The sequence below is a fragment of the Dasypus novemcinctus genome, chromosome 13 (assembly GCF_030445035.2).
Source record: "Dasypus novemcinctus isolate mDasNov1 chromosome 13, mDasNov1.1.hap2, whole genome shotgun sequence".
Classification (NCBI taxonomy): domain Eukaryota; kingdom Metazoa; phylum Chordata; class Mammalia; order Cingulata; family Dasypodidae; genus Dasypus; species Dasypus novemcinctus.
Window position 1 is genome coordinate 38,267,401 of NC_080685.1, and position 27,985 is coordinate 38,295,385.

Genomic DNA, 27,985 nt, shown 5'->3' on the forward strand with positions numbered 1-27,985 from the left:
CTGTAAATGTCTGCAAGAGACTCACCTTAGACCCAAGGATGCCAATAAATTGAAAGTGAAATGCTGGAAAAAGATATTCCACATATTCAGTAACCAAAAAAATACTTAGAACCTATGCTTGTATTAGATGATATAGACTTTAAAAGATACTAGTAATGCGCAATCTGAGGAGGAATTAAGGGGGGAAAAATTCCGTTTACAATAGCAGTTAAAAGAACCAAATATTTACGAATAATCTTGACTAACAACGTAAAGGATTGTATTCAGAAAACTACAAGTCATTGTTAAAAGAAATCAAAAAATATGTAAATAATTGGAAGAACATTCCACGCTCATTTTGGAAGATTAAATATCATTAAGATGTCAATTCTACCTTAACAGATATACAGATTCAATGTAATCCTGATAAGAATTCCACCAGCATTTTTTAAATGGAAAATATGATTATCAAATTTATTTGGAAGGGTAAGGGGTCCTGAATAGCCAGAAAGTCTTTTTTTTTTTTTAAGATTTATTTATTTATTTAATTAATTCCCTCCCCCTCCCCCAGTTGTCTGGTCTGTTCTCTGTGTCTATTTGCTGCATCTTGTTTCTTTGTCTGCTTCTGTTGTCATCAGCGGCACGGGAAGTGTGGGTGGCGCCATTCCTGGGCAGGCTGCACTTTCTTTCGCGCTGGGCGGCTCTCCTTACGGGGTGCACTCCTTGCGCGTGGGGCTCCCCTATGTGAGGGACACCCCTGCGTGGCACGGCACTCCTTGCACGCATCAGCACTGCACATGGACCAGCTCTACACTGGTCAAGGAGGCCCGGGGTTTGAACCACGGACCTCCCATGTGGTAGACGGACGCCCTAACCACTGGGCCAAGTCCGTTTCCCCAGAAACGTCTTAAAAAGGAAAAGTAAAGTTGAAGGACACTCACTTCCAGACTTACCTAACTACAGTGGTAACACGAGCATGGTACTGTCATAAAGACAGACACAAAGACCAATGGAATCAAACTGATAGTTCAGAAACAGACCCTCACATCTATGGTCAAGTCATATTTGACAAGCCTGTCAGACCCATCCAGCTCAGGTAGAAGCGTCCATTCAACAAATGATGCTGAGAGAACTTGATATCTATAGCCAAAAGAAAGAAAGAAGTTCTCTGTCTCATACCTTACAGGAAAATTAATGGATCAAAATGCATCTAAAACCTCAATATAAAAGCAAGAACCATAAAGCTTCTAGAAGAAAATTGAGGAAAATATCTTCAAGAACTGGTGGTTGGTGGTAGATTCTTAAAGGAAATAAGAGGAGGACTGAGATGGACTACTGATGTTTAATGTATGTAGAAGTTTTCATTAACTTTATTGTAGAAATGTATACAGTTGATGGTAACACATTTTAGTGAGTAACATCTGGTTTCTAAATCAGAATGTGGCTGAAAAGGTTAGTCTAGGGATGTAAATGCTAATTGGAAAAAGGCTAGAGAATAATCTTGGGATTGAATAACACAGTAATCCAGTGGTGGATAAGAATTGTGGTTGATGGTACAAATGCAAGAGTGTCCTTTGTGAGCTAGGGCAGAAGCACATCAGTATTGCAGGGTGATGGGAATGTGGACAAGCATGGGAAAAATACAACTGAAGTGACCTATGGACTGTGGTTAACAATAATAATGTATTTTTGCCTAACGAAATGATGCTTTTATTGCTGTAATACACAGCAGAGAGAAGCGGGCTTGGCCCAATGGATAGGGTGTCCGCTTACCACATGGGAGGTCCACGGTTCAAACCCTGGGCCTCCTTGACCTGTGTGGAGCTGGCCCATGCGCAGTGCTGATGCATGCAAGCAGTGCCCTGCCACACAAGGTGTGCTCCCGCGTAGGGGAGCCCCACGTACGAGGAGTGCACCCTGTAAGGAGAGCTTCCCAGCGCAAAAGAAAGTGCAGCCTGCCCAGGAATGGCACTGTGCACGTGGAGAGCTGACACAGCAAGATGAAGCAACAAAAAGAAACACAGATTCCCAGGACTGATAGGGATAGAAGCGGTCACAGAAGAACACACAGTGAATGGACACAGACAGCAGACAACCAAGGGTGGAAGGGGAGAGAAATAAATAAAAATAAATCTCTAAAAAAAAAAATACACAGCAAATATAAAAAGTACCTTTAGCAAATACATAAACCAGCAGTTATTATGCCAGAAACTACTAGTTTAACTTAGATTTTTACCAAAAGAAGTTAACTTTATGAACCTTGTAAATAACTTAAAGCTAGAAATAAGTTTATCTAACTGCTTCTTAATTCCTAATAATTTACAAAATGAAGAAGTCCACTTTAAGTCAGGTTAAAAACTTAGTAATAATGTATTAATAATATTCATGCATCTAAGCCAATGATGTGCTGTGTTGATAATGGGGGGGTATGGAAAAAGTGTGCCAAATGTACCCTATAGACATTGATGGTAATAGTCTGATGATATTATCTCATAATCTGTAACAAATGTTCCAAGATAGGCGTGTTGGTGAATGGGGTGTTGTGTGGGAGTTCCACACATGTGCATGGTTGTTTGGCAAGTTCACAAACTCTGTAATAAAAATATATTCATTAAAAAAAATAGGGTGTGTTGGGGGGAAATACACCGAATGTAACAAAGGGACTGTAGTTAGTAGTAATATTTTGATGATACTCTATGGGCCTGGTAATAGTCTGATGATATTATATCATAAAATGTAACAAATGTTCCACCACAGTGTGGTATCTTGATAGAGGGGTGTTGCATGGGAATCCTGCAATGTGCATGATTGTTTTGTAAGTTTACAACTTCTGTCATAAAAACATATTTAATAATAATAGGGTAGGTTGGGAGGAATACACAAAATGTAAGAAAAGGACTATAATTAGTCGTAAGATCTTGATATTCTTTCATCATTTATAACAAATGTCTCACAACAATGCAAGGTGTTGGTAATGGGTTGATATATGGGACCACTCTATGATGTGATGCATGTTTGCTTTGTAAGTTCACAACTTTTACTATACACTTATTGTTTATGTATATTCATATAAAAAATAATAATAGGGTAGGTTGGGGAAAATACACCGAATGTAAGATACTTTGGTTGGTAGTAATATTTTAAGGATGCTCTTTAATTGTAGGTTAAAAATATTGCACAATAATGCAAGGTATTGTTGGTAGGGTGAAGTATGATGTCCCTGTACAATGTTATGTATGTTTGTTTTGTAAGGTCACAACTATTACTATACACTTAATGTTTGTGTATGTTTATGTATGTATAATATACTTCTGTAAATTTTTTAAATGAACAACAACACACACAAAAAAAAAGCCAATCTATGACACCAGGGTTTCCAAGAAAGAGCTTTAACACAACACATCTACTTTAACATTTATTTAATATTTTTTTTTATGGTGAGCTGCTTTGAAATTTGTGCATAAAAAAGAAAAAAAAAAGACTAGAAGATGACTTGCAAAAATGTTAACTGAAATTACCCCGGAGCAGAATTGATTTTATCCTCTTTTTGATTAGCTATATTTTTTGCATTAACCAATGTTACTTTTGTAATTTGAAACAGCAATTCAAAAATAAAGTTAATCATTTTTATATCAATAAAAAAAAAAAAAAAAAGACCAGATGTGTAAGGAAACAGGAGGCAAAAGCTAAGCCTCAACCTTGTCTCCCCTAACTGGAGAGATTCTGAGGGTCTTATGGTACTCTGGTAAAAGGTGTGATTATGATAATGACTACAGTGGCCTGAGGTGACAGAATCTGTTATTTGGACTGAGCATGCACAGACAGGTTACATGCTAAGTTATGGGTATGTATGAAAATGGCAACCTTGACACAATGATGGACATTTTTAGTAGTAGTGTAAGGTATCTAGGGGTTACTAGAGGTTAAAATTCTATATTACTGCGCATGTTTAGATGGTCATTTCTGACTGAAACTGGTTTTATGTAGGAGAAGAAAAACCAGAACTGGGGTGAGATTCCTCATTAATAAACTTGAGGAGTTATTAGCAAGATCATAAGACCACTAAGTTACAAAAGAATTGGATAAGGGGATAGACACAAGGTTACAGGTTATCGACTTCCGGGTAATTACAGATAAGGCACCTGGGTTACATTTCAGTATTATTCTTTATGTAAGAAGTTTAGTAGGTATCAATAGTTCCTGGTTACGACCATATCCAAACAGAAAATATTAGCTTAGCAAACATAGGAAATCACTAACATTTTCCTAAGAATTGTTGTGAAGGACAAGTAAACACATTTGTGAAATGCAATGCTGTCAGTTGCATAATAAAGTCTTGTCCAAAATGTATGAGAATATGTAGGGGGAAGTGGTTGATTCTGCCATTGAGAGATGGAGGTGAATAACATTTTTTCTCAACAAATTCAGTGACTTTGGGACAAGAATGATGTCAAAAGTTTTAAGCATCCAAGGGGTTTGTACTAAATTAAGGTTTCCCAAATGACTGTTTAAAGATGGCACCAGGTCATGACACATGCTCAATGGTTGGTGACAACATAAAATTTTAAGAACAAAGATGTGAGTGTTCCATGAATCTAGATATATTCGAGCTAAAGAACCATATTTGTTCTGTGGTTGTGTTCTTTCTATTTTCAAAAATGTTGACATTGACTCTTCTGTTAAAATGATATACGTTTAGAATACCTATAGTAATTTATAGCATTCCTTCATGTAATGTATCAAGGCATTTTGTTTCTTATAATTACCATTCAATAATAAAAATAGATTATGCATTAAAAAGGCATCCCTGAAATCACCAAAATTATGGAAGAATGCTCTGTAGTTGCTGAACAGACTAAAGAAAATGAAACCTAAAAAAAGCAAAAATTAGAAAAGATCCCACAGTGAACTTTAAACTTATCACTATACTTATGAATTAAAAGACTGCCTGGGAAACAGATGTGGCTCAAGTGATTGAGTGCCTGCTTCCCACTGGGAGGTCGCAGGGTCCATTCTCGGTGCCTCTCGAAAAAAACAAAAAGTCAAACAACAAACAAACGAGAAAACCAACTCAGGGGAGTCACTTGACTCAGTGGTTGAGTTCCACCTTCCCACCTACAAGGTGCCAGGTTCAGTCCTCGGCCCTGATACCTAAAAAAAATATATAATTTTGATAAGCAGCAATATTCAATAACTAACCTAACCCTGATGAAGGAATTATTCTGATTCACCTAAAATGCCATTGTCATTTTCTAAAATGAAATAGGTATTAATAAATTACAAAACGGAAATATCTTAAATCGACTAAGATGTAAACAAAACGAAAAATTACATATATATACACATATACATAAATATACATATATACATACTTATCACCAAGGTTAATCATCTGTGGTCAATCCACAATCAAGAGACACCCTCTGAGAATTCAGCTTTTAATGTAACTGTAGTTGTTGCTAACTGGTTATTTCTTCTCATGTTTTGGAATTTGTTACTAAGGTAAAAAAAAATAGCTTAACTGTTTATAAGCCAATTTTCTTCTTTTTCAGAGACAGGGTGGAGTGGATATTTATTTTTTGTCATTTTTGCTCTGATGTTCTTTGGATTCACTGACCCAGCATTCACATACCCTTCTTATTTTGAGGGAAATCTCATTGAAACGATCTTGGGGAGATGCTGTGGACCACAGTAACCAAATGGACAAACAGTGCCAACATTCTGGTACCCAGAGAACAAGCCAGTGGCCTAGGCTAGGCAGATCTGATGCTCCTACCCAGATCTTTGAAATTTAAAGGAGGATGGTAAGGAAGAAAGGTAACTGAGGAATTACTGGCAGCAGCAAAAGCAGTTGAGTTCAATCCTACAAACCATGCAAGTGAGTGTAGTGTGATGAGGGTTGTGGTGGAGATGATGTTGGCAGTGGTGTTCCATTGCCATGACCTTGGACTTTCCAGTCTCTGACTGTTTTCCTTACTTTTTTTTTTTTAAGATTTATTTATTTATTTAATTCCCCCCCCCCCCCCCCCCCCCCCCGGTGTTTGTTCTCTGTGCCTATTTGCTGCGTCTTGTTTCTTTGTCCGCTTCTGTTGTCGTCAGCGGAACGCAAGTGTGGGCGGCGCCATTCCTGGGCAGGCTGCTCTTTCTTTTCACACTGGGCGGCTTTCCTCACGGGCGCACTCCTTGCGCGTGGGGCTCTCTCACGCGGGGGACACCCTTGCGTGGCACGGCACTCCTTGCGCGCATCAGCACTGCGCATGGCCAGCTCCACACGGGTCAAGGAGGCCCCGGGCTTGAACCGCGGACCTCCCATGTGGTAGACGGACGCCCTAACCACTGGGCCAAAGTCCGTTTCCCTGTTTTCCTTACTTGCTTCTCTAGATTTCCCATCAATTATGTGAGCACTTGATGACCTTAATACAAATTCTTATTCTGCTTAAGTTAGCCATGGTTCATGTAGCTCCCAATAACACTTTCAGGATAAGATGATAAAAAGTGGATGTGGCTCAAGCAGTTGGGCACCCATCTGCCACATGGGAGGTTCCGGGTTTGGTTCCTGATTCCTCCTAAAGAAAACAAACAGACAACGAGCTGATGCAACAGCTGACATAATGAGGAGACATAACAAGCAGGGAGCAGGTGTAGTTTAAGTGATTGGGTGCCCACCTCCCACATGGGAGGTCTCAGATTCTGTTCCTGGTGCCTCCTAAAGAAGATGAGCAGACACAACAAGGACAAACAATGAGCAGACAGATAAGGGAGCCATGAGCAAGGGGCAGAGTCGGGGGGTGGGCATGGATTAAATAAACCTTAAAAAAAAAAAAGATAAGAAGTTGGAAAAAAATCTGAAGCTGTGCCTCTTTCTTACATACCCACTAATGGCAGACCAGGTAATATGGAATAACCCTCCCTCTGATAACTAGAAAAGTTGTTCAAAGATTTAAAAAAAAAAAACTGTTTAAAAGCATAAGGGAACTAACAAAGCAGTGACGAAAACAAGGTCAAGATTGGGGGGAAAAGGAAATAAAGATGTGAACTGACATTTGAGACCATTTTCCCACAAGAGGCACCTGCTGATTCTAGAAAACGCTTTTGAGATAAAAGAATTGCTCAATCAAAACGAGGGTTCAAACACAAAAGCAAAAGAAGCAAATGTTGAAATTGGTAGAAATAAGAAGAAATGATTTGTCCAAAATGTTCCAGTGCTGCTTATAGCAGCCCTACTTTCCAAGTTTACAATGTAGACAAAACTGCTTTTAAAAATTAAAAAAAAAAGACAGCTCATTCCCTCCCATGAAGTATCTTGTGATTATTCATGGTGAGTTTATTCAGATAAGGCAATGTTGTTCATATGAATATATTTTCATAGATTCCATGTACATTTTCAGGATGAATAAAAACATACCTTGGCGGTGGACTTGGCCCAGTAGTTAGGGCGTCCGTCTACCACATGGGAGGTCCGTGGTTCAAACCCTGGGCCTCCTTGACCCGTGTGGAGCTGGCCCATGCACAGTGCTGATGTGCACAAGGAGTGCCCTGCCACGGAAGGATGTCCCCACGTAGGGGAGCCCCACGTGCAAGGAGTGTGTCCCATAAGGAGAGCTGCCCAGCGTGAGAGAAAGTGCAGCCTGCCCAGGAATGGCCACACACACGGAGAGATGACGCAGCAAGATGATGCAACAAAAAGAAACACAGATTCCCGTGCCACTGACAACAACAGAAGCGGACAAAAGAAGATGCAGCAAATAGACACAGAGAACAGACAACCGAGGTGGGGGGAGAAGGGGAGAGAAATAAATAAATAAATAAATCTTAAAAAAAAAAAAACATACCTTAACAAAAGATAACCCAGTGACTCAGCAAAAGACTTCAAGGATCAGAATATGTTAGTCTATCCATAGTGCCCAGGGCATACACTACACAGTCTAAATCATTGGACATGAATCTGTCAAGTCCTGCAAATTCAACCACACCTTTTATTTCCCTGCATAATCTAAAATTAATGCATACATGTTGGCTTTCTTTTCTAGCTTATTTCCATTTTTCCATGCCCTATTTTCTGGGCCACATGTAAAAAAAAAAAAAATTTTTTTTTTAACTATTTATACCTAAATGCCTATGTGAGCATGCACTTCTGGAGAAAACCAAATTAAGACATGAGGCTTGATAATTACTAGTTCTTTATATTTCCATGCAATTTTTAGATGAGCTTGGATTTTCATTGGGATGACATTGAAATCATGGACAAATTTCAGAGAATTGGCATCAGTATAATATTGCCTTTTCAATTCATGAACATGGTATATCCTTTGATTTATTTAGGACTTTAATTTCTCTATATGTTTTGTGAATATTGTCTAGAGGTTTGCTTCTCTTTCCATAAATTTATTCCTTGATATTTCATGACTTTGCTTCATGCCAGTGAAGTGAGTCAGCATCAACTTGCCTGCATCAACTTGATCAGCATCATATTTGTTTTGTGTGAATCAAGATGGCTGCTGCCAGGAAGCAGAATTGGCCCAATGGATAGAGCATCCGCCTACCACATGGGAGGTCTAGGGTTCAAACCCAGGGCCTCCTGACCCATGTGGTAAGCTGGCCCAGGTGCAGTGCTGATGTGCAAAAGAAGTGCTGTGCCATACAGGGGTGTCCCCTGCATAGGGGAGCCCCACACGCAAGGAGTGCGCCCCATAAGGAGAGCCACCCCACATGAAAAAAAGTGCAGCCTGCCCAGCAGTGGGTCCGCACACACGAGAGCTGATGCAGCAAAATGATGCAACAAAAAGAGACAGAGATTCCCGGTGCCACTGGCAAGAATACAAGTGGACAGAGAAGAACACACAGCAAATGGACACAGAAAGCAGACAACTGAGGGGGTGGGGAGGAAGAGGAGAGAAATAAATAAAAAGAAAAAAGATGACTGCTGCCTCCCTTCCACACTTCAGCTCTCAAGGGAGAATCTCCCTTGTAGCCTACCCTAACAGGAAAAGGGAACTCTGGGAAACCTAGTTCGTCCTAACCAAGTTGGCCCATTACAAATTCCATCACCAATATTTCTCTTATTAGTTTCTAGATTAATTTCACTATAGTTAGACAACATATTCTGCATGACCTCAATGTTTTGAAATTTGTTGGGAATTGCTTTCTAGCCCATTATATGATCAATTTTCGAAAATGTTCCATGTGACCTTGAAAAGAATGGGTATTCTGCTTTTTAGATTGTCCCATGTTTGTCAAGTAAGTCGAGTTCGTGAATTATGTTCTTCAACTAGGCTTTATCTCTGATATTTTTCTGCTTGTTCTATTCATTACTAAAGTGGGTATGTCAAAATCCCCAACTATGACTGTAGATTTTTATATTTTTCCTTTCTCTTTCATTCAATTCCTATATTATCAGGTGTAGAAATATTTAGGATTTTTATATCTTCCTGTTAAATTGACCATTTAATCATTATGACGTGTCAAGCTTTATTTCTAGTAATACTTCTTCCCTGACATTCAATGTTGTCAGATATAAGTTAAGCCACACCATTTTCTCTTGGGTTAGTGTTTCTATGATACATATTTACCATCTTTTTCCATTCAAATTTCCAGCACTTATATTAAAATATTTAATTTTGATATTTAATGTATTCCTCTTATAATCAACTTGTAGTTCGGTTTTCTTTTGTTTCTTTTCATGCAATATAATAATCTTTATCTTTTATTTGAATTGTTCAGTCTACTTATATTTAATCTAACTAAACTTAAATTTAATGGAATTATGGTATTTTGAATTTAAATCTACCAGATTTTTTCATGTTTTGAGGTTCTTCTCTTATTTGGGTTTATATCTACCAGGTATTTTTTAAGATTCTTCTTTAAGAAAAAGACTATAAAAGGAATATAAATTTAGGTAAAAACCTATATTTCTTTAGTATAAAAAATAAATCACACAAATTATTATTTTAATGGCAAATATCACAAATATTAAAATATCCTCAAAATGCATGTTTTTATTAATTAGCAGCCTAACATACTTCTCCACAAATCTAATTTCTGCCACGTTATAGCTATGCACTCTTTGATCATCTCTCCCAATAACAACGATTTTGTTCATATCATTTTCTACAGGGAGAATAGAGATATAAATTAGTCATTTCTCCAACATGGTTCCTCAAAATTTACTATTATCAGTTTAGAAAAGTTGTTTTACCTTCACTCATTATCGATTATTGGTAATGCCGTGTATATTTTAGGATCATTGTTGTCAAATATGAGGAATACTCTACCAAGTTTCTTTCAGATATTAGTCATAATGTTTTAGAGTATTTTCACGTTTGCTTACACAGTGACTGTTCTTAAATATTTAAATATTCTTTGAATTGATGACACTCACTAACCAGTTTGTGGTCAATGTCCTTGTTTTGCTGCAGAATTATGAGTTTTATTATATTTATCAATATCAGTAGTTTAAACATCTAAATCTTTTCCCAATATTTTTATGGGATTCATTCTTATTCATTAATTAGATTATCAAACAATGTAGAATCCTATTCAATTACTTCTGTTTGAGTTGTTGCTCTTCCTCTTACTCAATTACTTCTTTTGGTAGCATTACCATTGTACTTATCGTTAGCTGGCATTCAATGTATTGTATTGCTTTAATTTGATTACAGGCTGTTTCCCATCTTAGTTGCTTGGCTGCTGTCTTAGTCAGGATTCTCTAGGGAAACAGAATCAACAGGAGATATTTGTAAATAGTATGACATTTTATAAAATTCTTCACAGGACCGGAGGGATGCACAAGTCCAGATTCTGCAGGCAGGCTGCAAATCAGGGGCTCCGATGAAAGTCCGATGAAGGTTCTTGATGAGTTTCCAGGAGATGTTGACTGTGCAAAGATGAGCTGGGAAATTCTCTCTGAATGCTGGTATCACTTCCCATTTTAAGGCATTCAACTGATTGGATAAAACATTACTCATTGCTGACAGTAATCTCCCTGGTTGATCATAGATGTAATAAGCCATCTATGCAGTAAACTCACTGATGACTAAAGTCCATAAATGTCCTTGTATTACAATTAACCCAGTGCTTGTTTGACAAACAACTGGGCATAATTACCTGGCCAAGTTGACACATTGACCTAACCATCACAGCTGCTATGACAAATATAACACAGTGATTTGGCTTAAATTCATTTTACATGAATTTATCATCTCACAGTTTCAGAGGCTGGCAGACTTGCTTGTTCTGGGGTTAGTAACATTCTGATGGACTGATGATCCTTGAGTTCCTTGATCTCCCATCACATAATGATGTCTTCTTTCTCTTCCAGGTTCTGTTGACTTCTGCCTTCTTCTCCTTTCCAGTGACTTTCTCCCTGTGGCCTTCTCTAGAAGGCCTCCAGTAATAGGATTAAGGCCAGCCTCATTCAGTTGGACCACACATTGACTAAAACTATCTTCAAAAGGTCCTATCCATAATGGGTTCACACCCACAGGAATGAATTAAGATTAAGTACCATTTTTACATATATTTTTCTGAGATACATAACTCAATCTGCCACACTCCCCACAAATAATATTTATTCCTTGAAGGCACAAATTTGTGTCTGATTTCTTCAGTCATAAGACTGGTAATGGCTCCCTGCTGTTGGTAACCTAAGAGTATTTTTGCACCATCCCTCATATTCCTTTAACCCTCCTATACTTTTCTTAATATTGCTTCAGTAAATTGCTCTCAGTACTCTGTTTGGGCATGCCATCCTTTTCCATTTTTTTTTTTTTTCTTTTCTGTGTTTCTTTATTTTTTTTCAAATTCTACTCAATTTATTCATTTTTTTAAAAAATATTACATTCAAAATATATGAGGTCCCCATTCACCCCCACCGCCCCCACCCCACCACTCCCCCCACATTAACACTCTCCCCCATCATCATGACACAGCCATTGCATCTGGTGAGTACATCTCTGGGCATCGCTGCACCCCATGGCCTGTGGTCCACACCATAGCCCACACTCTCCCACGTTCCATCCAGTGGGCCATGGGAGGACAAAAAATGTCCAGCAATTGTCCCTGCAGCACCACCCAGGACAACTCCAAGTCCCGAAAAGGCCTCCACATCTCATCTCTTCCTCCCATTCCCCGCACCCAGCAGCCACCATGGCCACTTTTTCCACACCAATGCCACATTTTCTCGATTATTAACCACAATAGTTCATGAATAGGATATCATTAAGTCCACTCTAATCCTTATTGTATTCCTCCTTCCTTTGGACCTTGGCTTGGTTGTGTCCATTCCACATCTATGTCAAGAGGGGACTTAGATTCCACATGGATACTGGATACAATCCTCCTGCTTTCAGTTGTAGGCACTCTAGGCTCCTTGGTGTGGTGGTTGACATTCTTCAACTCCATGTTAGCTGAGTGGGGTAAGTCCAATAAATCAGAGTGTAGGAGCTGAAGTCTGTTGAGGCTCAGGGCCTGGCTATCATATGGTCAGTCCAGAGATTCAAATCCCCTAGATGTATCTTAAACCCCAGCACCAAATACAATTCCAGTAAAGTAGCATGAAAGGCTTGTGAAAAGAGATCCCATCTGAGTCCAGCTCCATCACACAGAAACACCAGCTCCAAAGAAGGGCCAACTGACATGGCAGTGAACCCCATCTGCCATGACCATAGAACCTGTGGGACTCTTTAGCCCTCAAAAGGACCAATACCTGGGGTTGTATCTACTTTATCTGTCTCTGAGACTCTGCTCAGGTGTGCATAAGGGCAATCCTTCTGACAACCTCCAGACTCTTTTTTAGAGACTCATAGCCATATGAACTCATTTGTCCTTTCCATTTCCCCCTTACTTTAGGTCAAACAGCATTTTTAACTCCTGTTATTATATGTAGACAGGGATATTCTGCTGGTCCACGTTGAACCTTTAATTCAAGGTCATTTTCTAGTTGCATCATTAGCTGGTACTTGGTAGTGATCCCTCGGTGCAAGGGAGGCTCATCCCCGGGTGTCATGTCCCACGCTGGGGGGAAGGCATTGCATTTACATGCTGAGTTTAGCTTCAAGACTGGCCACATTTGAGCAACACGGAGGCTGTCAGGACAGAACTCCTAGGCACAGTGCTGCTCTAGGCCTTGTTCTTATTGCAGGTGTATAGGCTCACAAGCATAGTCATTAGTATCAGGGGCTCACTGTTGGACCCTCATTCCTTCCTGATCCTTACCGTTGTACCTAGGGGACTGCCGCTGCTCCCCTAGGGACCACGACAGAGCCCCCACCGGCCAGGAACCCAGTACCCCCCCAGCTGTTGTTTTTAATTGTTTCCACTATGAGTATATCCAAACATTTCCATGCACCCTGGACACATGCCCTGTGTAACTCCCTGTCGACCATATATCGCCTGTCAATAACATCCCATACCAGTATTCCTCCGCTGCCATTGTTGAACCACTCTGTGGCCCAAAACTTCCTGAAAAGTGAAGCCCAATATAATGTCAGGTTCCCTTACTAGTAAAATGGAATATAGCGATGAGTTTAAAGGTTAGATATAGAATACATATTGATTTGGAAAAATTCTACATCCTATCTTTTTCTTTTCTTTTTTCCTAATTATTGAGCTTCTCTTCACAAGAGCCTTAGATCACAGTAATTCATATATACAATATACAGTACTCTCACATATCCATTATAAAACCTTTTCCCTTCCACAGTGATAATCTTTTAACTTATTCATATCATATTTACTAAAACTGATGTACAGATATTGAGACATTAGCTTTCAAACAAGGTAACATTTGTGTTTACATTGTGGTTTATACTTTAGGCTATACAGTTTTCTAAATTTTTTAGTTATCCTATGTTTTACGTTATGGTTTACATTATTAGTCTGTCGTCCCTTATATGTTTTTGGTGTAATATTACATGTTTTATATCCATTCTTGTGTACTCTTGTGAAACACTTCTTTTGCCCTCACATTTACTTTGGTTCCATCTATTCAATATCTATTTCCCCCTCCCCTTGGGACCCACAGTGACAGTCAATCTTCATTTCTTGAGGAGCCATGTTCAGAGATACTTGCAACAGTGTGAGGGCTTGACTTGCTCAACTGCCCTAATGCCCTGGGAGCCACCCTTTCTCTCGATAGATACAGTTCCCTCTATTTGATGGCATTAGTCCTCCCCAGGATGTGGGCCTACCTACCTTCACTCTCATTATATGGGTCTCTACCCAATGGTATAACCCACTCTGGCAAAATGAGCATTCACATATTCCCTAGGAGTCTGTCCTGTGTCAGATTATCCCCTTTGAGTATCTTAAACAGGTAACTTTCCTAATTATATTTTGAAAAGGTTTTCTCGGCATTTTACTCTCAACCAACACCTGACAATCTCCTATGTTCATATGTTGCCCCTCCCTCCCCACAATTTCTTGGGCAATATTACCCATCCACCCATCCCTAGCCCCCCTCAAACCCGCAAAGCCCCACCCAAAGGTAACCCTATGCCCCCATTGTATCTCTTCCTTGTGCACATACTTACCTCCAGCTTATCATAGATTTCACCCGTGTAGATGTCAGCTTACATCCTTCCTCTACCCCCCGATTTCCTGTAAGCCTATCTTCCAGTCTCTAGCTCTCTGAGGCAGCTTGCTTATTTCATATCACTGAGGTCATGTAGTATTTGTCCTTCAATGTCTGGGTTGCTTCACTCAACATAAGGTTCTCAAGATTCATCCATGTTATCACGTGTGTTTGTAGTATATTTGTTCATAAAGCCGAGTAGTATTCCATTGTATATATATAACACATTTTATTGATCCACTCATCTGTTGATGGGCATTTGGGTCGATTCCAACTTTTGGCGATAGTGAACAATGCTGCTATGAACATTGGTGTGCATATATCGCTTTGTGTCCTTGTTTTCAGTTCTGCTGGGTATTTACCCAGCACTGGTATTGCTGGGTCATATGGCAAATCTATGGTTAGTTTTTTGAGAAACCGCCAAACTGTCCTCCAGAATGGTTGGATCCTTCTGCATTCCCACCAGCAGTGGATGAGTGTTCCCATTTCTTCACATTCTCTCCAGCATTTGTATTCTTCTGTTTTTTTCATAGCTGCCAATCTTATGGGAGTAAGATGGTATCTCATTGTAGTTTTGGTTTGCATTTCCCTGATAGCTAGAGATTTGGAGCATTTTTTCATGTGCTTTTTAGCCATTTGTATTTCTTCTTTGGAGAAGCGTCTGTTTAAATCTTTTTCCCATTTTTAAAATGGGTTGTTTATCTTTTTACTTTCAAGATATAGGAGTTCTTTATATATGCAAGTTATAAGTCTCTTATCGGATATATGATTGCCAAATATTTTCTCCCATTGTGTAGGTTCCCTTTTTACTTTCTTGACAAACTCCTTTGAGGTGCAGAAGGTTTTAATTTTGAGGAAGTCCCATTTATCTATTCGTTCTTTTGCTGCTCGTGCTTTTGGTGTGATGTTCATGAAGCCATTTCCTATTACAAGTTCTTGTAGATGTTTCCCTACACTGCTTTCCAAGGTCTTTATGGTCTTGGCTGTTATATTTAGGTCTTTGATCCATCTTGAGTTGATCTTTGTATAGGGTGTGAGATGGTAATCCTCTTTCATTCTTCTACATATGGATATCCAGTTCTCCAGGCACCATTTCTCGAATAGGCCATTCTCTCCCAGTTGAGAGGGTTTGGTGGCTTTATCGAATATTATATGGCTATATATATGAGGTTCTATATCAGAACTTTCAATTCGATTCCATCGGTCTGTGTGTCTCTCCTTATGCCAATACCATGCTGTTTTCACTACTGTAGTTTTGTAGTATGTTTTGAAGTCAGGTAGTGTGATTCCTCCAGTTTCGTGTTTCTTTTTTAATATGTCTTTGGCTATTCGGGGCCTCTTTCCTTTCCAAATAAATTTCATAGTTAGTTTTTCTAGTTTCTTAAAGAAGGCTGTGTTGATTTTTATTGGGATTGCATTGAATGTGTAGATCAGCTTTGGTAGGATAGATATCTTAATAATATTTAGTCTTCCTATCCATGAACAGGGAATATTCTTCCATTGATTTAGGTCTTCTTTGATTTCCTTGAACAGTCTTGTATAGTTCTCGGTGTATAAGTTTTTTACATCATTAGTTAAATTTATTCCTAAATATTTAATTTTTTTTTACTATTGTGAATGGAATTTGTTTCTTGATTTCCTCCTGATCTTACTCATTATTAGTGTACAGAAATGCTACTGATTTTTGCACATTGATCTTATAACCTGCGGCCTTACTAAACTCATTTATGAGTTCTAGAAGCTTTGTTGTTGACCTTTCAGGGTTTTCTTTTTTTTTTTTTTTTTTTTTACATTTATTTATTTATTTTTAATTCCCCCCTCTCCCCTGGTTGTCTCTTCTCTGTGTCTACCTGCTGTGTCTAGTTTCTTTGTCCACTTCTGTTATCGTCAGCGGCACGGGAAGTGTGGGCGGCACCATTCCTGGGCAGGCTGCACTCTCTTTCACGCTGGGCGTCTCTCATTACGGGGCGCACTCCTTGCGCGTGGGGCTCCCCCACGCGGGGGATACCCCTGCATGGCAGGGCACTCCTTGCGTGTATCAGCACTGCACATGGGCCAGCTCCACACGGGTCAAGGAGGCCCGGGGTTTGAACCGCAGACCTCCCATGTGGTAGAAGGATGCCCTAACCGCTGTGCCAAGTCTGCTTCCCTCTCAGGGTTTTCTATGTATAGGATCATGTCATCTGCAAATAATGAAATTTTGACTTCTTCCTTTCCAATTTGAATGCCTTTTATATCTGGTTCTTGCCTCAGTGCTCGAGCAAGTACTTCTAAGACAACGTTAAATAGAAGGTGAGACAGTGGGCATCCTTGTCTTGTTCCTGACTTTAGAGGGAAGGATTTTAGGATTTCTCCATTGGAAACGACATTGGCTGTAGGTTTTTCATATATACTCTTTATCATATTCAAAAAATTTCCTTGTATTCCAATCGTTTGGAGTGTTTTTATCAAGAAAGGGTGCTGTATTTTGTCAAATGCTTTTTCTTCATCTATAGATATAATCATGTGATTTTTTTCCTTCAATCTGTTTGTATGGTGTATTACATTGATTGATTTTCTCATGTTGAACCGTCCTTGCATACCTGGAATGAAACCCACTTGGTCGTGGTGTATAATTCGTTTAATGTGTTGTTGAATACGATTAGCAAGTATTTTGTTAAGTATTTTTGCGTCTAGGTTCATTAGAGAAATAGGTCTGTAATTTTCCTTTCTTGTGGTGTCTTTGTTTGGCTTTGGTACTAGGATAATGTTGGCATCATAGAAGGAGTTAGGCAATGTTCCTTCTGTTTCAATTTTTTGGAAGAGTTTCAGCAGGATTGGAGTTAGTTCTTTACAGAATGTTTTGTAGAATTCACCTGTGAAGCCATCTGGCCCTGGGCTCTTCTTAGTTGGGAGGTTTTTAATGACTGATTCTATCTCTTTACTTGTGATTGGTTTGTTGAGATCATCAATTTCTTCTTTTGTCAATAAAGGCTGCTTATGTGTTTCTAGGAATTTGTCCGTTTCCTCTGAATTGTCATTTTAGTTGGAATATAGTTTTTCAAAGTATCCTCTTAGGATAGTCTTTATTTCTGTGGGGTCAGTGGTGATATCTCCTTTCTCATTTCTTATTTTGTGTATTTGCATCTTCTCTCTTTTTTTCTTTGTTAGCTCACTAAAGGTTTGTCAATTTTATTGATCTTCTCAAAAAACCAGCTCTTGGTCTTGTTTATCTTTTCCAGTGCTTTCTTATTTTCTATTTCATTTAGTTCTGCTCTTATCTTTGTTATTTCCTTCCTTCTTCTTTCCGTTGGATTACTTTGTTGCTGTTTTTTTCTAATTTCTCCAAATGTGCAGTTAGTTCTTCAAATTTTTGCTCTTTCTTCTTTTTTGATGTATGAATTTATGGCTATAAATTTCCCTCTCAGTACTGCTTTTGCTGCATCCTATAAATTTTGGTATGTTGTGTTATCATTATCATTTGTTTCAAGGTAGTCATTGATTTCTTTTGAGATTTCCTCTTTGACCCACTGTTTTTCTAAGAGTGTGCTGTTTAATTTCCATATCTTGGTGTGAAATCTGGGCCTCTGGCCTTTGCAGATTTCCAGCTTCACTCCACTGTGGTCAGAGATATTATTTCGTATGATTTCGATCTTTCTGAATTCATTAAGCCTTTCTTTGTGGCCTAGCATATGGTCTATCTTGGAGAATGATCCATGTGCACTTGAGAAAAATGTATACCCTGCTGTGTTTGGGTGTAATGATCTGTATATGTCTATTAGATCCAGCTCCTCTAATAAACTGTTCAAATATTTTGTTTCTTTAGTGATTCTCTTTTGAGATGTTCTGTCCAGAGTTGATAGTGGTGTATTAAAATCCCCCACTATAATTGTAGATGCATCTGTTCTTTCACTTAGTTTTTCCAGCATTTGCATCACGTATTTAGAGGCACCCATGTTAGGAGCATAAATATTTATGATTGTTCATTCTTCTTGACCGATTGTCCCTTTCGCTAATATGTAGTATCCTTCTTTGTCTCTCACAATTGTTTCACATTTAAAGTCTATTTTGTCTGATATTAATATAGCTACTCCTGCCTTTTTTTGGTTACTGTTTGCTTGTACAATTGTTTTCCAACCATTCACTTTCAGCCTCCATGAGTCTCTGGGTCTAAGATGTGTCTCTTGTAGACAGCATATAGATGGGTCATATTTCCTTCTCCAATGTCCCAGTCTGAATCTTTTGATAGGTGAGTTTAATCCGTTGACATTCAGTGTTATTACTTTCAAGGAATTATTTATGTTAACCATATTTTGATTGGACTTCTGTTTGTCATATTTTCTTTGTTTGTTTGTTTGTTTCTTCTCTTTTTGTCTTTATGGTTGCTCTTACACTCTCCTCCAACTCTGCCTGTCCTGTTTTTTCCTTTCTTCCTGCAGAACTCTCTTTAGAATTTCTTGAAGGGGAGGTTTCTTGTTGGCATACTCTTTCAATTTCTGTTTATCTGTGAATATTTTGAACTCTCCATCATTTTTGAATGCCAGCTTAGCTGGATAGAGTATTCTGGGTTGGAAATTTTTTTCTTTTAGTACCTTGACTATATCATGCCACTGCCTTCTTGCCTCCATGGTTTCAGATGAGAGATCAGCACTTAATCTTATGGAGCTTCCCTTGTATGTGATGGTTTTCTTTTCTCTTGCTGCTTTCAGAATTTTCTCTTTGTCTTGAGCATTGCATAATTTGACAAGTATATGCCTTGGGGTGGGCCTGTTGGGGTTTATGATGTTTGGAGTGTGCTCTGCTTCTTGGATATGTACATTTCAGCCATTATTTCCTGCAACACTCCTTCTGACCCCTTTCCCTTCTCTTCTCCTTCTGGGATGCCTATAATACATATGTTTGTGCGTTTTGCATTGTCATTCAGGTCCCTAAGTCCTAGCTGGATTTCTTCTATCTTTTTATCGATCAATTCTACTATCTGTTTGATTTCTGATGTAAAGTCGTCCACATCACTAATTCTCTGCTCTACCTCTTCTAATCTGCTGTTACTTGCTGCGAGTGTATTTTTGATTTCTTGAACTGTGGTGTTCATTCCCATCATATCTGTTATCTTTTTGCGTATGTCTGCAATTTCCCCTCCAAGTGCTGTCTTCGTATTGTCAACCTCTTCCTTTACTTCATTAAATTTTTCTGTGATATATGTTCTGAGATCTTTAATTACTTGTGCAAAGTTCTGCTCCCCTTCCTGGTTTTTAGTTTGTTCATTGGATTCAGCCATGTTTTCCTGATTACTGGTTTGGTTTGTAGATTTTTGTTGCTGTCTGGTCATCATTTTATCTTCACGAGTTTAATCAGTTCCTTAGCTTCTTTGTCTAGTGTTCGGGATTAATTAGCTGCTATTTTTGCGTAAGTGTTATATCTTCTCTTTGTCACTTTATCCTTCTTATTCTAATTCCTTATTGCTGGCTGAGTTCACTTTGAAGGAAAGCATTAGGGCCAGGGAAAGGCAATTGTGTAAGAAAGAAAAATGTGTATGTAGTATTGGTAATAAATGTTAACACAGCAACAATATGAGACCTGGGAGGATGGATATTAGATTCATGTAAGTTGTGTAGAGTTATAGCAGTAGGTAGAGTACCTATAATGAGGTAGTCGACTGAATATGGGAGGAATATGATATGAATTAAAAAGCTAGTGTTTTCGTGAGAGAGGGAAAGAGAAAAGAAAAGCAATAGTTTCAAGAGTGGATAAAAGACAGAAAACAAAACAAAGGTATTAGAAATTAAGAGTTAGACAATTTGGGGATCAAAGAAAGGGAGGTGAAATATAGGAGAGATAGTAGAAGATGGAGGATATCAAGATGTGGGGGAAAGGGGATAGTGTAGGTAGCCAAAATCAATTCAAACAGAAATGAGGCAACGGAGGATGAGGAAACCCAGCAAATATGAGGTGTTCCTTGCAGCACCTATTATATAATTAAGATAAAATAAAATAAGAAGAAAATGAGGGACTAGAGAGAAGAAGAAAAAAAAGAGAGAGAGAAGAAAGAAAGAAAGAAAAAGGAGGTGGGTAAAGGGAGGGGAACAAGTAAGGAAAAAAAAAAAAGATAAAGAACAACCACAACAGCAACAACAACAAAAATAACCCTAAATAACTGAAAAAATAAAAAAGACTTTGGGAGATATGATGGGAGAAAAAACTAGGAGATAATGCAATATTAGCAATCAGGACAATAAAAAATAAAGTAAAAATAAAAATAAAAAACAAAAAAAAGAAAAAAGAAAAAACGCAAACGTTGAGGGCTAGGACATTCAAGGACCTCAGAAGGACCTCAGGGCATGATGGATTCAGGGATGGAAAGTCTGTGATATTGCAGACTCAAGAAGTGTGAGTCTCTGGGGTGTGGGCCACCAGGGTTTAGGGGACTCAGACTTGGCAACCTCAAATCTGGTTAACAGGGAGCCTGGGAACACCGCAGTGCAACACAGTCTTCAGGGATCCCCACAGATGGGTGCCAGCCCTATGAGGGAGGTCACATCCACAAACTCTGAATGATGTGACAGAACCCCGCACTTCACCCTCTCATTTGGGTCTCTTCTGTGGCTGTATCACCAATTCAACTTCAGGACACCACCCTCCCTGTAAGCCCCCGAAACAGCCACCTGGGGGTGCCACTACACTGCAGCCGATTTAATGGGGCTGCAGGTCAGTAGACAGGCCCTGGGGGCGGGGCTCCAGCCTGAAACGCTGATATCAGAGTCAAGACCGAAATTCCCACGCTTCGCAAAATATTCCCCTAATCGGCTTCCAGACATCTCCCACCCTGCCAGTCCCTGAAACAGCCTCCTGGTGACGTCTCTTTATTGCGAGCAATTTAAGGCCGCTGCAGATCTGCAGCCGGCCTGGGGGCAGGGCTCTAGCCGGAAGCACTATTATTTGTGTCCACAATCAAAAATTCTCTGCCTCGCAATAAAACTCCCATCTGTCTCCCCAAATCGGTCTGCGGAGGCCTCCTGCCCTGTTAGCCCCCAATAGCCCGATCAGGGCTTATGAATTCCCCAGCACCACAGAGCCTCCAGGAATAACAGCCCCAGCTCCGGGGCCCTGGCTCCACCCACCCCAGGAGGGATAGTCCCGCGCGCAGGCCCCACCTCTGTGCAATAGAGCCTCAATTTTATCTTATACATGAATTTTCTCTGTTACCTTCCCACCAAATCGATGTCCAGACACCTCCTGCCCTGCAAAATCCCGAAACAGCCTGGTCCCGAAGAATTTCCAACGCTGCCCAGCCACTTCTTTGCAGGAGAGATTATCAGGTGCGCTCACTCAGCCACCATCTTGCCCCGCCCCCCCATCCCTTTCCTGATGAGATAATGAGTGATTCAGTCATCAGTGCTAGAAATGGATTCAGGAAAGAGATCTTTAAAATGGGATTCTGAGATTGGGTTCCTCACATAGTTAAGGAAGAAATGGGATACTAGTAATTAGGGATGCCAGACTTACCAAATAAAAACATAGAACTCCAAGTTCAATTTTTATTTCAGTTTTAGATAAGCTATGTTTAGTTTAGTTATCTATAAATACAGATATATGAAAAATTTTTATGAAAGGATGTCCCCTGCAATATTTGGGATGGTCTTATACTAAATAATTATTTGTTGTTTACCTGAAATTCAAGTTTAATTGAAACCCAGTATCTTATTTGGAAACCCTGCATACAATGTCATGCAGCATCCTGACAATAGCTTAGATTATCACCATGGTGGCATGAAATGAAGGGCAGGGGAAAGGTAAGGCATTGGAAGATCAAGTGGCTAGGGCACTTAGTTGCCATGTAAAAAGAAGTGGTTAACAATTGTAGAGTCAGATGACTTCTACTATCCTAGAAAGCCTACACAAGAAATTTAAGGTCTTGAATGAGTAACTTAGATAACACTGGAAAGTCAGAAAAGCCTTCTGAACAGCTTTAAAGAACTCTCTCATCACCTTTAGTCACAGAGCAGATATAACTGTTAACCAAATCAAGGGCCTGACTATAAAACCTGCAGAGCTGCAGCATGAAGTGCTTGCCCTTGTCAGGTTGTTTATACTAAGATAAAAACACTGGTAGGAACGAGATACTTCAATAACTTGCTTTATAATGAAGAGGGGGAAAAAAAGAGCACTGGTAGCTAGGAGTAGAACTCCAGATATGGGATGGGGAAATATGGGCAGACACGGGCAAAACTGAGACCCTTAAGCCCTCCAAACCCCTGAGGCTCCCTTGCCAGTGGAAGCAGCCTCTTCCCCCCGCCCCTGTCTGAAGTAATCAGTTTTACCCTGGACAAAAGTCTTCAGTGACTGCACTTGAAGTGGTGACCTTATAAGCCATGCTTTTTGTCCAACACCAGTAGCAGCCAGATCCCAATATGGCCACAGAGACAACAAGGCTTAGGAAGAAGATAACCTCTACACCAACAGAGTTGCAGGATTTTGCCAATTTGTACCAGCAAGAATGTGGAGAGCACATATTAAGTGGATTCTTAGAATGATAGACAACATAAAACAAAATATAAGACTTGATTTGGCCAAATTTGTTAATGTGAAGGCACTCACCTGAGACTGAGGATTTAGTATTTTGGTTTGAACATCATGGAGTACATAAATAGTTTTACAGGTTGTCTAATTGAAACCTAGAATCAATGTTTGCCTATAATTAATGAGACTGATATGCCATAAATTACCTGGACTCCTTCCATAGAGGAAGGAATCCAAAGACTCTAGGAGATGGAACTATTGAAATGGATCTATTTCTACTTAGTCATCCTCTGACCATACCATCTGGGAGAGCCTTAAGAACAATCACATAACAAAGAGTTAAGAAATACCTTAGGAAGATGGCGGGGGAAGGAGGGTCAGAGAGAGTGTCGATCTCATGGGTGCAGAGTATCTGTTTGAGGTGATGAAAAAGTTGGAGTAATTGCTATTTTTTCAGCAATTACTATTATTATTAACAGTCATCTTTTATTTATTTATTTTTTAGGAGTTACAGGGGATTGGGAATCTGGGATCTTGTATATGGGAAGCAAGCACTCAAACTACTGAGCTACACCTGCTCCACAGACTAATGGCTATTAGTGATGGGAGCACTATAAGGTGAATGTCATTAATACCACTGAAATGTATAATTGAGAGTATTAAAATGGAAATGTTGAGTTATATGTATGTTACTGCAATAAAAAGTTTTAAAACCAAAAAAAAAAGAAGAAAAGAAGTTAAACAGTAAGCAATAGCATTCTTCTATTTTTTTTTTTTAAGATTCAAACTTTTATTTTCCCACAATGGTTTCCAGCTTAATGACATTACATTTTATTGTCTGTTATTTTATGGTATGTCTGTTCTGTCTCACTTTTCCACTCCTTTCTGATTCTTGCAGGGATCACTTCCCCAAAGTAAACTACCACTCAAATCTCTTTTCTTTTAAATTTATTTTATTTATTTCTCTCCCCTTCCCCTCCCCCCCCCCCAATTTCTTGCTCTCTCTGTTCATTCGTTGTGCATTCTTCTGTGTCCACTTACATTCTTGTCATGCAACACCAGGAAACTGTCACTTTTTTGTTGCATCATCATGCTGCATCAGCTCTCCGTGTGTGTGACGCCACTCCTGCACAGGCTTCACTTTTTTCATGTGGGGTGGCTTTCCGCGTGGGGTGCACTCCTTGTGCGTGGGGCACCCCTAGGCGGGGGGATACCCCTGTGTGGCATGGCACTCCTTGCGTGTGGCAGCACTGCGTGTGGGCTAGCTCACCACACAGATCAGAAGGCCCTGGGTATTGAACCCTGAGCCCTCCATATGGTAGGTGAGCGCTCTATCAGTTGAGCCACAACCGCTTCCCTCAAATCTTTATTTCAGGTCTACTTCAGAGGGAACCCAACCTGGAGTACCTTCTACCCTGTCATTTTATTTTTTTGTTATGATAAACAGGAATATTCTGTCTCTAGCCTCTTCCACTACCATTTCTCCATCCTCAGAATTATTCACTTCCAACTTCATTGGCTATCTTAGAGGTAGGTACATAGCTACATATTTCTAAATGACATATATGTTCTCATTCATCTGCCCACACCCACCAAACATGAGAGCAAATTTTCATCTGCCTTCATCTTCCAAACATAGTTTTTTGGTTCCCATTACATTTCTGAGACCAAGAAATTAGTTCCTTCCTTTGTTATTGACCTTTTCTCTATATTTCAGAGAAGCTCAATGCAGACCAGAAAATTTCTGGTTTTCTTCAGAAATTGATGAGTGGGAACTTAGAAAAGACTATAAAATTTGAATGCATAAACTCTTGATTGTTTGAGTGTTTGAAACACTAATCTATCACAGAAAATAGCAGAATGGAGTCACTGTGAGCAAGGGTGAGACCCAGAACCCTGCCCGTTTTCGTAGTTCACATTACCACTTGAAGTTCAACACCATGCCAATTTACTAAGCTTGTATTCTTTAGGCTTGTATAAGAAACATTCCCCACTCTGCCCTCCCCCTTCTGCCCTGCCCTGGAAGCCATTAATCTGATTTCTGTCTCTGTAAATTTGTTTGCTACTGTACCATGGAGAGGCTAGATGTCTGACCAATGAGCACCAAGTGACTATGGAAACCAAACTTCCTGTCATAAAGTAGGTATTATCTGATCCATCAAATCATAAAATTGGTGGGCAAAGCAGCATTCCACTGTAAAATGGAAATGGTATATTTACGACCATGCCAAGGCAAGTCAAGAGGAAAGATGTAGACTATATAAACAGACACCTACTCCTACTGTTTTGCTTCCTCTTTGACAGTTCACGCATATGACTTCATAGGAAGTAGCCTATGAGCAGTTACAGGAGAAGAAAAGGCATGATTTACAAATGGAAGTGAATGGCATGTTGGCATTTCCTCTAAGTAGACAGCCACTGAATTACAGCCCCAAGTAGGGGTGGTCTGAAAGGTGATAATGAAGGGAAATTCTCCTTGGGAGTAACTTCCAGAGATTCATCTCATTGTTCACTTTGTGAGGAAAGACTAGATGGACTGAATAAAAATCTACATTGATTCATATGGAGTGGCCCATTTTTGAGGTCACTGTAGTAGCTGGGTGATTTATCCTGGTTTCCCAGGGGAATTGCTATGACACAACTGAGACTAGGAAGACTCTGTCTTAAAACACTGGCCAGTAATCCTGGTCAGTAGGCAACAAACCAACGAAGATGGACTGCAAAAACTTAGATCCAGCAGTGTTGACGTTTTGGGGCACCACACCAGCTGAAGAGTCCTATCCACCAAGGTGTTGGCAGGGGGTAAAAGGAAGAAGAATTGGCTGGTGGAAGAATAAAGCTATGATTATCAACTAAGGCCTCATGACCATGGTAAAGTAGTCCCTGAAGGCACTATGTTTTATATTAATTATTTTTCCTTGCAGCCTTATATGAAGACCATTGGTAGCAGCCTAATGTATTAGGACTCACATGAGGGTATGATGGAAGTTATATCACCCCACAATGATATGAGAGCTAACTGGATGTTGCACATCTGCAAAGTTGGGACCATGAAGGTTTCAACTGAACAAAGAGCAAAAAGTGGGGGGTGGGGGTGGTGGGGTTAAATGGGACTTCATATTTTTTGAATGTAATATATTTTTTTAAATGAATAAAAAAAAAAAAAAAACAAAGAGCAAAAAGTGATGCAAATGGAGTTGACTGTACCAGGTATTTTTCATTGTCCTTAAATATCTACTCTCTATCACTCTCTACCCTACTCTGCAGCACAGGAGGCTGACATTCATGGAATCTCTTGCCTTCTGGCTTCTAGTTAGATTTAGCCAATCAGACACATTGATAAAAGATTTGAGGGCAGCAGGATGAGGGTAATTGTTCACCAGTTTCCCCTCCTACTGGATTGACATGGATTGGCTACAACTCTCTGTCAAAACCAAGCTCCTATCTGTAGACTCTTGTACAGCTACACTCTCTCTGAGTTCCAGGAGCTGCTGTCTCCCCTTGCCCTTCAGTGTGAGGGCTGGTAACTGCTCCCTGCTGTTGTTAACTCTGGAATACTACACATCTCTTGCTGGTTTTCCTATGTATATCTTTGTAAGTAGTCTATCAAACTCTCCTCAGCTAACATTTTAGTGGGCTGTACCTTTCTTCCAGAACCCTAACATTAGGATAGAAAGAAAAAAGTGACAGAGTAAAAGAGAATACAAGAGTAGGAAGAAAAATCAGAAATGAACTAGTAAGGGAAAATTATTATTACTGAGGAAGAAAAGGAAGATACTGAAAATAAGTAAAGATACTACAGTGGCTGACCCATACCATATAAATCAGGTTTAACCAAGAACTATCACTGGGCAGATGTTTTAATTAAACTTTTTTTTTTCTTTATCTTCAGTTGCCAATGGCCAAGGCCCTGAGACTTCGATTCTGTAGAAATTAAACAAAATCTTCTAGTCAAGGGTTTCTTAATAGTGGCATGATTGACATTTCAGATCAGATGATTCTTTGTTGTGCTGAGCAATGTGGGATGTTTAGCAACAGCCCCGGTATCTACACCTAGATGCCAGCAGCAGCCCCATCTTCCCAGTTATGACAACCAACGATGTCTCCAGACATATCTGAACGCTCTTTGCATGTAGGGTGCCAGATGAAATATTGCATAATACATACTAATACTAAAGAAATGACTCACTGTTTGTCTGTAAATCAAACTGGGCCTACATATTTTCATTTTCTATATCTGGAAAGCTACTTGAGGAATAAAATCACTCCTAATCTCCCACACCCACACCCTTTTAAGAACCACTGCTCTATGGGAAGCAGGTTTGACTCAACTGACAGAGTATCAGCCTACCATATGGGACGTCCAGGGTTCAAACCCAGGGCCTCCTGAGCTGTGTGGTGAGCTCGCCAATGCGCAGTGGTGATGCGCGCAAGGAATGCCGTGCCATACAGGGGAGTCCCCCGTGTAGGGAGCCCCACGCACAAGGAGTGCACCCTGCAAGGAAAGCCACACCACGTAGGAAAAAGAAGCGCAACCTGCCCAGGAGTGGTGCCACGCACACAGAGAGCTGACGCAGCAAGATGAGGTCACAAAAAGAGACACAGATTCCCGGTGCCGCTGACAAGAATGCAAGCAGACACAAAAGAACACACAGCGAATCGACACAGAGAACAGACAACGGGGGAGGGGATATGGAGGGGGGTAAAAGGGGAGAGAAATAAATTTTAAAACTAAATCTTAAAAAAAAAAGAACCACTCCTCTAATCCATAGGGAGTAATGGGGAAAAGTGTAGTGATATGGTAGGAAAGGTGATCAGATTTGCATGTTGAGAAAACAATATAAAATGCCTTAGCCTTCTGTAAAGACAGTACATTGAGATCTTTTGACAGTGACGATACATTGAGATCTGATTTGAACACTTGGGTCCCCTTCTGAATAA

At 39.7% G+C, this 27,985-nt stretch overlaps 1 protein-coding gene across 1 annotated transcript in view; it reads right to left on the reverse strand.

The window, feature by feature from the left end:
• The window catches only part of LOC101428943 (intelectin-2), a 399,980-nt gene that overhangs the window by 358,779 nt on the left and 13,216 nt on the right, over window positions 1–27,985 (reverse strand). The gene's annotated exons all lie outside the window — the stretch shown is intronic.